The following is a 13,538-nucleotide window of genomic DNA, read 5'->3' on the forward strand; positions in this document are numbered from 1 at the left end:
TTTACATGGGAGAACATTAGTTTTACATTCATCCTGTTGTATATCATTTCATTGCCATGGTTACAATCACCTCCATGCATCATCAACCAACCAAAGGATATACACTGCAAGCCTGCCCCCACCGCTTGTCAGCACACAGCCCCTCTCCCTCTCTGGGTCTAAAGGCCCCAGCTGCTCCATCTCTCCACGTCATCGTCTCTGCCTCCATCTCAGGCATCACTGCTTCTCTGGGTAGGGTCCTGCTCTCTGGGCATGGACAGTTTTAAGGAATTTATGTGCAGATTTGATGTATGCACTTTCTAGAATTGATCTGCCTGAAAATGCACCTCTGTGTAGAAATGCCAGACCTATTGTCTTCTCTTCAGTTCTCCTTTCAAATCTCCTATTCCTCACTTTACTGATAAGATACCCTCCTCATTCTAGCCCATCCTTGATTTTATTGTGGGACTTTGTTCTGGATTGGAAAAGCCTCCAGGCACCTGAAACAGGATCAATTAAAAGACCTGGTGTTTGGGAACCAAGAACACTGAAGGCTGTCAGATCCCTCAGCGTCCTGCCCGTAACTGTAAAGGGTGAAATGTGGCTGGAAAAGGAAGTCTGGCCTGTGTTGAGACTGTCTCGGTTCCTATATCTGTGGAGTGGGGCACTGGTTATAAAGTACCTTTTCAGATAACAATCCTCCCTGCCAAAAAACTAAAACCACCGTCACCAAGTCAATTCCAACTCATAGTGACCTTAAATATAGGGCTCCCAAAATGAAGTCTTTGCAGGAGCAGAAAGCCTGATCTCTCTCCCACAGAGTGACTGGTGAGTGAAACACCAGCCATACAGTTAGCAACTAGTACCTAACCCACAGCACTACCAGGGCTCCTTGTTTAACACCTGTCTTAGACTGGATTCTCTAGAGAAAACAAACCAGTGAAGCTAATATATGTATGTATATATAAAGAGAGGTTTCTTTCAGGAAAATTGCTTCCACAGTCATAGAGGTAGGTAAGTCTCAAGTCTATGGGTCAGATGTCAGGTGGATGAATCTAAGATCAGCAGGTCAAATGGCAGGCAAGCAGGCAGGCAGCAGGCTTCTGATGACTCTCAGTATTAGCAGGCTATAGAGCAGGCCTCCGGCTCAAGTCCAAAGAACCCGAGGCTGGGTGGATGATGAGCCAGATGCAGGATCCAGAGCTAGCAAAAAGCAAGCTAGCTTTGCCTGAGTTGCCAGGATACTGGAAGCAGGCCACACCCCAAGACAACTTCTTTTCAATTGATTGGCTGCTCATAGCAGATCTCCTCATGGAGCTGATTTTATTAGATCCCACCATGGGGGATTCTGTCTTAACTGGCAAACCACTGAGAATCCTGGCCAGTCAACTTGACACAGCCTTAACTCTCACAATACCCACACTTCTTCAATCTTAAGTGATTACCTTCCCTGGGGAAAAGGCCCTGGGGGTAAAACAAAGAGGCTCCATGAGAAATATTGGAAGTGGAGTCACCTTATTTCATTCCAGTGTCAAGTGAATGGCAAGTTCTGTCCATTTGTCTTTGAGTTGTCTGTCTTTGAGTTACGCTTCAGAAATAAATATGCCTCCGGAATGAGTATTTTTCCACGAGTTAACAAAAAGTGTGACTCCACCTTTGTCAGATTGGAATACAGTTAGAACTGGGGTTCCTTTTACGTTATATGGTATAACTTTTCCATAAAATGAGTGAGCTAATAATCAGATTTAATGGGAAAATATTTAAAGCAATAAGATTAAAACATTTATATATTGCTGTTGTTGTTATGTGCCGTCGAGTCGGTTCCGACCCATAGCGACCCTGGATAAGGGTTTCCAAGGAGCGGCTGGTGAGCTTGAACCAACCTTGCAGTTCAAATGGCTTTGCAGTCTGGCGCATTAACCCACAGTGCCTCACCAGGATCGAGAGAAGCAAATTTGTATTGGAATTAATATTTCAATTTCCCACCCTTTCTATATCAGATAAGCTTGTCCTCCAAGAGAAAAAGTAATAGATCTAATAATTAATAGTTATATGAGGGTAAGTAAAAATGCACTGCTATCAGGGTACCAGGTAGTACAAGCATGGGTTTATCCACACAAAACATGTTTGAAAATGGTTCTGTAATCCATGCATAGTTGCAGACAAGTCCTCTCAGTAATATATTTGTCAGTCTTATTAGAATGTCTTTTTTTTTAAAAGGATCTTTTTGTGCTGTGGGAAAATTTTGTTTTTTGAGGTCAGGAAGTCTTCAAACAATATAATTAATATCACATGCAGGTCAGATTTTACTAAAGATAATTAAAAAAATGTCTGCAACACTACATCAATAGGGAACTGCCAGAAATTCAAGCTGGATTCAGAAGAGGATGTGGAATAAGATATCACTGCTGACTTTAAGTGGATTTTGGCTGGAAGCAGAGAATACCAGAAAGAGATTTTACTTGTCTTAACTGACTGTGTACTTCATTGTGCTCATCAGGACCTGTCCAGAGACAGAATCAGGGATACCGACTGATTGAAAATTAGGAAAGGTGTGTGCCAGGGTTGTATTCCTTCACCATACTTATTCAGTCTGTACAATGAGCAAATAATCCAAGAAGCTGGATATTATGAAGAAGAATTGGCGTGGCATCAGTATTGGAGGGAAAGTCATTAATAACCTGTGATATGCAAATGATACAACCTTGCTTACCTGAAGCAAAGAAGACTTAAAATACTTACTGATGAAGATCAAAGACTACAGTCTTCATTATGGATTGTACCTCCGTGTAAAGAAAACAAAGTTCCTCACAACTGGAAAAAAAATAACATGATAAATGGAAAATAGATTGAAGTTGTCAAAGACTTCATTTTGCTTGGAAGCAGCAGCCAAGAAATAAAATCACATATTACATTAGGCAAATCTGCTGCACGAGACATCTTTCAAGAGCAAATGTATCAGTTTGAGGACTAAGGTGCCTCTGACCCAAGCCATGGTATTTTCAATAACCTCATATGCATGTGAAAGTTGGACAGTGAATAAGGAAGACTGTAGAAGAATTGATGCGTTTAAGTTATGGTGTTGGAGGAGAATATTGAAAGCACCGTGGACTGCCAGAAGAACAAAGACATCTGTGTTGGAAGAAGTGCCAGAATGTTCCTAAGAAGCCAGGATGGCAAGACTTCGTCTCTCATACTTTGGACACATTATCAGGAGGGATGAGTTCTTAGAGAAGGACATCATTCTTGGTAAAGTGGAGGGTCAGTGAGAAAGTAGAAGGCCTTCATGAGATGCATTGGCACAACAGTAGCAGTCATGGACTCAGGCTTCACAACAATGTTGAGTATGAACAGGACCGGACCAGACGTTGTTTCATTGTGTGTGTGTAGGGTTGCTATGAGTTGGACCTGACTCAGCAACTAATAACAACATGTTCACCGGAACAGTAGTCAGAGCAGCAAAAAGATGGAGCCAGCCTAAATGTCCATCAGTGGAAGAATGGAGAAACAAACTTTGGCATGTACACACAATGGAATATTATACAACATTGAAGAATAACGAAGAACCTGAAAAACACCTCACAACATGGATGAACCTGGTGGACATTATGCTGAGTGAAAATTAGTCAATTACAAAAGAACAAATATTGTGTCAGCCCACTATTGTAAAACCTCAAGAAAGGGTTTTCACGCTAAAAGAAACTTTCTTTGATAGTTGTCAGACTTGAGAGGAAAGGGAGAGCAATTCCCTGGCTAAAGCATAGACATATGTTAGCTAGGGTGGATGGGAATGCAATATACAACAAGGAACCGAAGGATGAGGAAGATACAGGGAGGAATGCAAGGGTTAAAGAGGACAGAGGCAAATAGTGTTATACAACAACTGTGTTGTACAAGTAGACACACGGACAGATACACAGGCTGGGAGAGGTCTGGGTACATACCCATAAATACATAAGGGCTGACAGAGGTTATCTGTACATGGGTAGTTACCTTTGCTGCAAACACATCTATGCATATGGTGAATTAGGGAATAAAATGATGAAAATTTCTTAGCCATTACCAAGCACCTTGAGGCAACGATTTTCTGGGCTTGGAGGCTCAGCGATACGATGGACAATTGGCATAGGATAGTCCACAAAGACAATGTTCTACAGCCTACTTTGGTGAGTAGTGACTGGGATCTCAAAAGCTCAGGAGCAGACCATCTAAAATGCAACTATTGGTTCCTCGGTGTCAGAAGACAGAAGAAGAGTGATGAAAAGTAAACATGTTTGGAACTAACTAGTCCAACAGACTAACAGAACATGCGAACACCAGTCTTCATGACTCTGAGCTCAGAACTAGATGATGCCGTGCTACCGTTACCAGCCGCTCAGCAAAGGATCACATTAGGTTCTGGATAGAGTGGTAGAAAATGTAGAACAAAATTCAAAAGTATTAAAAAAACAAAAAAAAAGACCGGGCTTACCAGCAGGGTCACCCATAGTGGACAGGTTTCAGAGGAGCTTCCAGACAACAAGGAAGAAGGAGTGACGAACTACTTCCGAATCTTTAGTCACTGAAAACCTTATGAATAGCAGAGAAACACTGTCAGATACAGTGCCAGAAAATGAGGCCCTCAGGATGGAAGGCACTCAAAATGCGTCCGAGAAAGAGCTGCCTCCTCAAAGTAGAGTGAAGGTAATGACGCGAATGGAGTAAAGCCCACGAGGACCTTCAGAATGTGCCCTTTGGTGGTTTAAATTATTATATATGCCTGAGTGGTTTTTGTTGTTGTTGTTTTAAAAAGGGAGCTAAAATGAATAGAGAAATACTGTTAACTGATGGTACATGGAGGGGATTATAATCATTGTACTGAAACAAGGTGTATGATTTGTTGAATATAAAAGTGATGATCTGCCCTGTAAACTTTCACTCAATTCACAATAAAAATATTAAAAAAAAGAATGCTCTTTGAAATGAGAACGGACGGAGATACATACTTTGGACACGGTATCAAGAGAGACCAGTCCCTGGAGGAGAGCATCGTGCTTGGTAAAGGATCAGCGAAAAAGAAGACCCTCAGTGAGATGGATTAACACAGTGATCACAGCATTGTGAGGAACCTGTAGGAGCAGGAGGAGTGCTTCACTGTGTTGTTCAAGGTCTCTATGAAATGAAACCGAGACAACGGCACCTAACAGCAGCAAACAAGGTCTGTGAGGAGTCTCTGCAGGATGCACATGGTTATTGTGCTCGAAGGTTTTAGTTCATCCAGCGGCAACAAGGAAGAAAAGCCTGGCAACTTCTTAAAAGTCAGCCGCTGAAAATTCTATAGAGCGCATTTCTACTCTGGCGCACATGGGGTCATCATGACTTGGAATCCACTCCTGGGCAACTGATTTTTTAATGTATGTAAAAATTTGCCTTAAAGAAAGCGTACCATAAAAAATAACAATTGAATGGATGGGTAGAGAGTGGGTAAAGATACAGATAAAATAAGAATGGCAGAATGCTGGAAATTCCAGAAACTGGGTGATGGGTACATGGAGTTTCATTAAACTATTATGTTTCCTTTGTACCTATTTGAACATTTTCATGACAAAAAGCTGTAAAAGGTGTTCCTTACATAATATTTCTATCACATCTTATATAATATCCTTATCACACTGATAAGGACTCATTGTTTAAAAAGCAGAAAGTATATTAAAATGAAAGAAAAATCACTCATCTTCTCCCGAGATAAAAGTTACTTTTTTGAACAACTGGAAATGTTGAGGACAGTAAGTGGAGGAGTCCAAGGGAATACATTGTTTTTCGATGTTGCATTGTAAATACTATTTTCAGCCTTACAATAATGTAGGTATTTTGTAAGTCAGTTTATGGGAGTGTGACAGGCTGGGTTTTCAGTGGGTGGTTTTTATGTTTTCCTCTTTCAAGACTCAAGACTTTTTCAAAATGAGAAAGCAGGGGTCTTGGGAGTGGCAAACCAATTGCTGGTAATTGCATATTACTCTTTTTCTCCAAAAGCTGGGGCTTTGTTTAGGTAATTAAACTGACAAGCACAGTTACCAGGATGTTTGGCATGCCAGCAAACCGCCTTCTCAACCAGGAGTTCTTACAAAGCAATGAAGTGCCAAAAAGTTAGCCTAGATTAATTCTTTCATTCATTAAAAAACAAACACATATAGGAGTCCTGGTGTGGCACTGTAGGATAAGCCCTGGACTGCAAGATCAGTAGTTCAAACCCAACAGCCGCTCCTTGGAAACCCTATACAAGGTCACTGAGAGAGAACCGACTTGATGGCACTTAACAACAACATTTTCAAAAGAAGGCGCCCTGGTGGCATAATGGTTAAGCACTTGACTGCTAACTGAAAGGCAAACCTGCTCATGAAAACCCCATGCACACTGAGATGGGCTTTAAGGATCCATACAGATTTCGTTGGCTGACTTTGGAAGTAAATTACTAGGTTTTTCTTCTTAGTCTGTCTTTGTTTGGAAACACCATTAAAACCAGTTGGCATCCTAGCAACATACAAGCTTCCACTGACAGATGAGTGGTAGCTGCTCTGAGTTGCATTGGCCGGGAATTCTCCCCATGGAAGGCGAGAATTCTACCATTAAACCACCACTGGCCTCCAGACACCAACTAAATGTCTGTAAATAGGGGATTGAATAAACAAAGAACCCATAAAATGGAATACTATACAAGCATTGCAAAATATGTGGACATCAATTTAGAGCCTTGGAAAGATGTCCATGCTATATATTTAAGAGAACCATTAAAAGACAATCTAGATATGTGTTGATATAATGCTATAGGATAAACACTGAACTGCCAATCCACCAGTCACTCCTTGGAAACCCTATATAGAGTCGCTGTGAGTCAGAACCCACTCAATGGAATTTAATAACAGCACATGTCTTATTACCCCTTTGTTATTTTTTTTTCCTGTATGTAGATACATGAATAGAGACTCAACTGACAAAAATAACTCTCTCTGAACAGTGGGACTAAAAAAGATTTTGTTGCTTACCTGCATTTTTGTAATTTTTCTGTAATACAAATAAATGCATTTCTTATATAATTTGAAAAGTAAAACCTGAACATAGAATGCTACACAGCTTTGTGGCGAATGGATTTAAGTGTGGAGAGATTTAAGGGATAACTGTTAGTCTATTTGTCCCCAATACCAAGGTCTAGAACTGTAAACAGTCTTAGATTTTTCATTGTTTGCAAGCTAACACGTTTGTGTACCACCATTTCATGGTGACTTAAGATGTGAGACTCTTGGTCCAAAGACAAAGGATGGGTTATTAGTCACCATAATCACGGTAGCCAGCGTATCAGCATCTGTGCAGGTGTCCAAAGGGCGATGCAAAGCAGACCAGGTGACACTGGAATACGTGGGTTACAGGAATCTTTCACAATAAGTAGTAAGCAAATCTGAAGACCTAGCGGTCGTGCAATTGTTCCCCACTGGACTGGTCATCAAAAGGTTGATGGTTGCAGCTCACCTTTCAGCTCTGCAAGAGAAAGACCTGGTTATCTGTTACCATGAAGGTTACAGCCAAGAAAACACAATGGGGCCATTCTACTCTGCCACATAGGTCCCTATGAGTTGAAATCAACTTGACGGCACCTAACAACAAGAAGAAGCAAATCCACCCTTCTCTTGAGAGAGACGCTGCCTCTATCATCCAAGGTTCAACATCATGCAAACATCTTTGACAAAACTCTCTGGTACACAGTCAGTGACTCTCTTCAAAAGATGACAGAAATAGAGAGACCCATGGAGAATTATCTCCCAGTGACCAGAGCTTGTCAAATTTTAATGTGCATATGAATCACTCAGGGATCTTGTTAAAGACAGACTCAGGTTCTGGAGTGGGGGCCCAAGAGTCTGTTCCTAAGAAGCCCCCAGATAATGTTGGTGTTGCTGGCCCAAAGTCCACATTTTGAGTAGCGAGGCCTTAGACATTCATCTTCAATACCATGGCATGACCAGTACCCACAAGTTAGGTTGCTGGGCAGAACCCGGAGAGCTGGCCTGGGGTGTTGTAATTAAGTGGATGGTTGAATGCTGTAGGACCCAGACCCTTCTGAATGATCATTACCAAGACAACAGCCAAATATGGTGATGAACAAGTACTTAGTGATGTCAGGAGCCCTGAGAGTATTTTCCCATTCCTAGGAACCGACTCCTCCTTCCCACACACCCTGGTGTGTTCTAGCCACCCGCACTACTGTCAAGTTCCTAGTGTTGCCTTGAGCCATCTCTTTCCTTTATGTTGAACTCTGGGAACATATCTTAGATATTGGGAGCTTTGGAACCAGCTGGCTTTGACATCTCAGCTCTTCATATGAGTCCCTGGGCAGGTCCTTTTCCCATCTGTGACCATTCCATTGTTTGTGAATGGGAACAATCACATCCTCACACCTGGAGATGAAAGGAATTGGGTATGTTAGCGGCCTTAACCCCATGCCTGGATGGAGAAAGAATTTGATCAACAGAGCCTACTATTATTATGAGTATTTTTGACAGGAGCTGGCAGAAAGCTGGGTATAAACAATTGTTTGAGAATTATTTTCTAAGAAGACTGCCAACAAAATGGATTGGCACAGTGGCAGCAACAGTGGACTCAAGCACCAATTGTGAGTGTGGGTACAAGACTGGGCAGTGTTTCATTCTGTTGTACAGCGGGTCAGAGCTGACTCGATGGCACTTAACAACAACAACAACAACTGGAGACCTTAAAGCAGATCTCTTATGAGTGTGTGATTTGAGCAAGTGCTTTTTCTTCGCTAAGCCTCAGTTGTAAAATAAGTATAATAATTCATACCGCTCAGAGAACAAACAAGATAAAAGAACGTAGAAATTATCAAATGCCATATAAATCGTACAGTTACAGTGAAAGTTGGTAGGCAGCACACAGAACACAGGTCACAGAAACAAAATACAATGATCTGTGTGTAGCTCCAGGCTTGAGCACAACACATAGAAACCTCTCAGAGGCTTTTCCAAGTCTGTAATCACCCAGCGCTCCCTCAACCATAAAGCAGGCTGTGTACCTTCTGTGAGTCAACTCAAAAGGCCTCTGGGTGTCGGGGTGCCCTGATAATATGCCACTTCCATGATGGGGAGGTTGGGTTTCTGGATTTCCAGCAAGGCTGCTCACTGAGGACAGCAGCTATACAACTGATGATGAACAAGGAGGCCGGTTGTGCATGGGTTATCTGTTGTTATGTTGTTATGTGCCATCGAGTCGGTTCCGACCCATAGCGACCCTGTATAGGGTTTCTGAGGGTGTAAATCTTTACAGGAGTAGAAAGCCTCATCTTTCTCCCGTGGAGCAGCTGGTAGTTTCGAACCGCTGACCTTAAGTTTTGCAGTCCGATTTGTAACCACTACGCTACCAGAGCTCCTTATATGGGTTATTTAGTGCTGTATAAAAAGTGACCTCTGAATTTGGTGATTTAAAACAACTTCCTTATCTCCCAGTTTCTGTGGGCAGACAGCTGGATGCCTCTGGCTCAGATTCTCTCCCAAAGCTGAAGTCACCTGAAGGCTTACAAAGGGTGGACCTGCTTCCAAGCTCACTCATGAAGCCTCAGCTCGTCCCTGGCTATTGGCCAGAGATATCTGGTTTTTGGTACCTGGACCTCTCCTCAACTTTGGTGGTATAGTGGGTTGTTGGACTGATAACTGCAAGGTTGGTGGTTCTAACCCGCAAGTGACCCTGAAGGAGACAGATGAGACTGTTTGCTCATGTAAAGATTTATAGTCTCCAAAACCCTAAGGTGTAGTTCTACTCTGCCCTCTAGGGTTTCTATGCATAGTAATCGACTCAGTGACAGTGGGTTTGGGTTTGAGTGGCTTCTCCTCAGACAGCCTGTAGCATGGACACTTGCTTCTCTCAAAGAGAGAACTCCAAGAGACATAGAGAGAGAAAGACGCCAAATGGAAGACACAGTCTCTCTTTGTAACTTAGTCTAGGAAGTGATATCCTATTACTTTTGCCATGTTTTATTATTATTATTAAAGCTTTTATTGTGCATGGAGTGATCGTTTACATGGGAGAACATCGGTTTTACACTCATTGTTTCATTGTAATGATTACAATCTCCTCCATGCGTCATCACTCAACAGTATTTACTTCTATTCCCTCTGGGTGTTTTTTTTTTGGGTGGGGAGGGGAGATGTACACAAAAACACTCAGGATTATATAATCATTTAAACAACCCAAGGGCACATTCTGCAAGCCTGCCTCCTGGCCACCAGCTCTCAGTCCCTCTCTTTCCATGAATTTAGAGTCCTCATCTGCTCCCTCTCTCCATATCCTCATCTCTGCCTCCATCTCTGGTGTCGCTGGTTCTCTGGATAAGGTCTTGCATTCCGTTCGTGCTCTTCTCCCTTGATGGTCCTAGAGTCCTCTGTTCTGGGATGTACGATTGTTATGTTCTTTTAATGACAAGCCAACAGACTGAGCCTACACTCAGGGGAGGGGACTACACAAGAGCGTGAGTCCCAGGAGGCAGGATCACTGGGGCCCATCTACCACAACAATCCATCCACTGCTGCTGTGTCCCTGGGATGCGTCTTCCTGCCATGTCCGCTGTGGATGGTAACGAGGCTCACACAGAAACACTATGTTCCCAGGTTGGAACCACTGATGAGTGAAGCACCTTGGTAACCAGAAATCCCAGTCTACCTGTGGTGGAAGTCTAGCTATGTGACCAGCCTTAAGTGGTGAAACCCACTCCCTAGGCACCACTCAAACCAGATGCAAATCATAAACCTAAGGACTACTATTAAACAATGCTGGCTGGTGGGTACGCCCTACTCCAAAACAACCCAGAGACCCACGATTACAGAATATCCTTTATCTCTAGTTAACAGATTTCATGGTATTGTCCAAGGGTCAGTAGCTCTGGAGATAAGCACACAGTCAATCCAGACCAGCTGAGATTAACTGGTGCTAATCCCCGCCCGTAACCCTTGGTCAGAGCCTCCTGATAAAAATGGATCATTCTTCATCTGAAAGGTAAGGGACACATTTCTTCTAGGTGCCAGACACTATGCTGAATGAGAATGACTGTATTTGATTTTCACAACAGTGAGGTAAGTATTTGCATCCCCATTTCAGAGGAGGAACATAAGACTCAGAGAGTTTAAGCAATTGGTTTGAAGTCACACAGCTAGCATGTGGTGGAAAGAATCACTCAGTTCTGATGTCAGAGCTGATAATTTAGACAACTGTCTCAGAATGACATCTTTAATGGATTGACGTGTGCCTCCCCAAAATATGTGTTGGAATCATAATCCCTATACTTGTGGATAATCTTCACAACTGGACCAACAAATAGCATCATGATAAACAGAAAAGATTGAAGTTTTCAAAGACTTCATTTTTTTTTTTTTATTAAATGTTTTTATTTTGGCAAAGACTTCATTTTTCTTGGATCCACAATCAATGCTTGTCAAAACAGCAGTCAAGAAATCAAATGATATAGTACATTAGACAAATCCTCTGTACAAGACCTCTTTCAAGCATTAAAGAGCAAAAATGTGACTTTGAGGATTAAGGTGTGGCTGACCCAAGCCATGGTATTTTCAATGATCTCATATGCATGTGGAAGTTGGACAATGAATAAGGAAGACCGGAGAAGAATCGATGCATTTGGATAACGGTATTGAAGAAGAATATTGAAAGTACCATGGGCTGCCAGAAGAACAAAGAAATCTGTCTTAGAAGAAGTACAGCCAGAAGGCTCCTTAGAAGCCAGAATGGTGAGACTTCATCCCTTGTACTTTGAACATGTCAGGGGACCAGTCCCTGGAGAAGAACATCATGCTTGGAAAAGTAGAGGGTCGGAGAAAAAGAGGAAGACCCCTAATGAGATGGATTGACACAGTGGCAGTAACAATGGGCTTAAACTTAACAACAATTGTGAGGACAGTGCAGGACTGGGCAGTATTTCGTTCTGTTGTGCATAGGGTCACAATGAGTCAAAACAATATACCTGTGGCTAGAATCCCACTTGGGAATATGGTTTCCTTTGTTAGACTGATGAAGCCTTATCAGTGTAGAGTGTGTCTTAAGCCTAGTCACTTTTGCGATATAAAAAAAACAGAGTAGACGCAAGCAATTATGAAAGGGATAAGATTGATGTTATGTGGGGATCACTAGGAACCACAATACTAAGTAAGTAAAGACAAGGATTTTCCCCAGGAAGGACAGAAGAAGAGCTGGTGCCCTGAATTCAAACTTTTAGTTTCCTAAGCTGTGAGAAAATTAATTCCTGTTTGTTAAAGGCACCCGCATTGTTATAACCTAACTAAGGCAACGCCTTGTGGCAGGGAGGTGATCCCAGGCCCCTCATACACCGCCCCTTCCCATAAAAGATACTGTTAAATGACGAAGGCACACTCTGGTGTGCGTTCAGAATCCTCCACATGCAACCTCCTCTCTCCCCAGCTTCTATGGTGGATCCAGGGGACACAGTGAGACACCAGTCCAGTGATTCCACTCTCTGCTCCATCTTTACCTAGAGCCCTGGAGCATCAGGCAAGGTTCCATGATGTCCTCTCAGGAAGCCGCACCCCAAAGCCCTTGTTCTCTTTGCTTGCTGCTATGTGTCCTCCTCTGACTGGACAGCAGAGAAGACAGGACACCTCAGCCTGGGGTGGGTCATTCTTGTCTGCTTCAGGTCCACTGCTTAGCGGTCTCCATGGGAGGGGAGTACTCTTTTAAAAGTCCTTAGTCTATTCTGTCAGGACACCATGGCAAGCATGTGAAGCTCTGTAGCTGGTCTTTAAAGCAGTGAGAAGAGGGCTGCTCTGTCAGCTGGGGATCGCAGGAACCAAGAGGATGTTTTCTATTCACTTTTAACAGTCCATGATGTTTGTATTGGCTTTTAATGTCTTCTGTGTATCCTGTAGATCTTGCCTACTTAAAAACATTTTAACCTCTTCTTAAACCTCTACTTGGTCCCTCTTGGGAGTCCCTGTGTCATGCAATGGTTAATGCTCTTGGCTGCTAAGGTCGGAGGTTTGAGTCTATCCAGAGGCATCTCATAAGAAAGGTCTGAAGATCTTCTGAAAATTCAACCATTGATTTTTCTGACACTCACCCTTCCACCACTCGTCTGTCAGTTTGTCATACTGTGGTGACTTGTGCATTGCTGTGATTCTGAAAGCTATGCCACCGGTATTTTAAATACCAGCAGGGTCACCCATAGTAGACAGGTTTCAGATGAGCTTCCAGACGAAGACAGACTAGGAAGGAGAGATGGACTACTTCCGAATATTTAGTCACTGAAAACCTTACGAATAGCAGAGAAACACTGTGAGATATAAAAATGAGCCCCTCAGGTTGGAAGGCACTCAAAATGCAACTGGGGCAGAGATGCCTCCTCAGAGTAGAGTTGACCATGATGAAGCAAGTGGATTAAAACCCATGGGAAAAGAGCCCATGGGGACCTTCATTTGCTGATGGGGCACAACTCAAAATGAAGAGTAACAGCTGTAAACATCCATTGAAAATCGGAATTTTTCTGATTTTTAATGTAC

The sequence above is a fragment of the Chrysochloris asiatica genome, unplaced genomic scaffold (assembly GCF_000296735.1).
Source record: "Chrysochloris asiatica unplaced genomic scaffold, ChrAsi1.0 scaffold00054, whole genome shotgun sequence".
Taxonomy (NCBI): Eukaryota; Metazoa; Chordata; class Mammalia; order Afrosoricida; family Chrysochloridae; genus Chrysochloris; species Chrysochloris asiatica.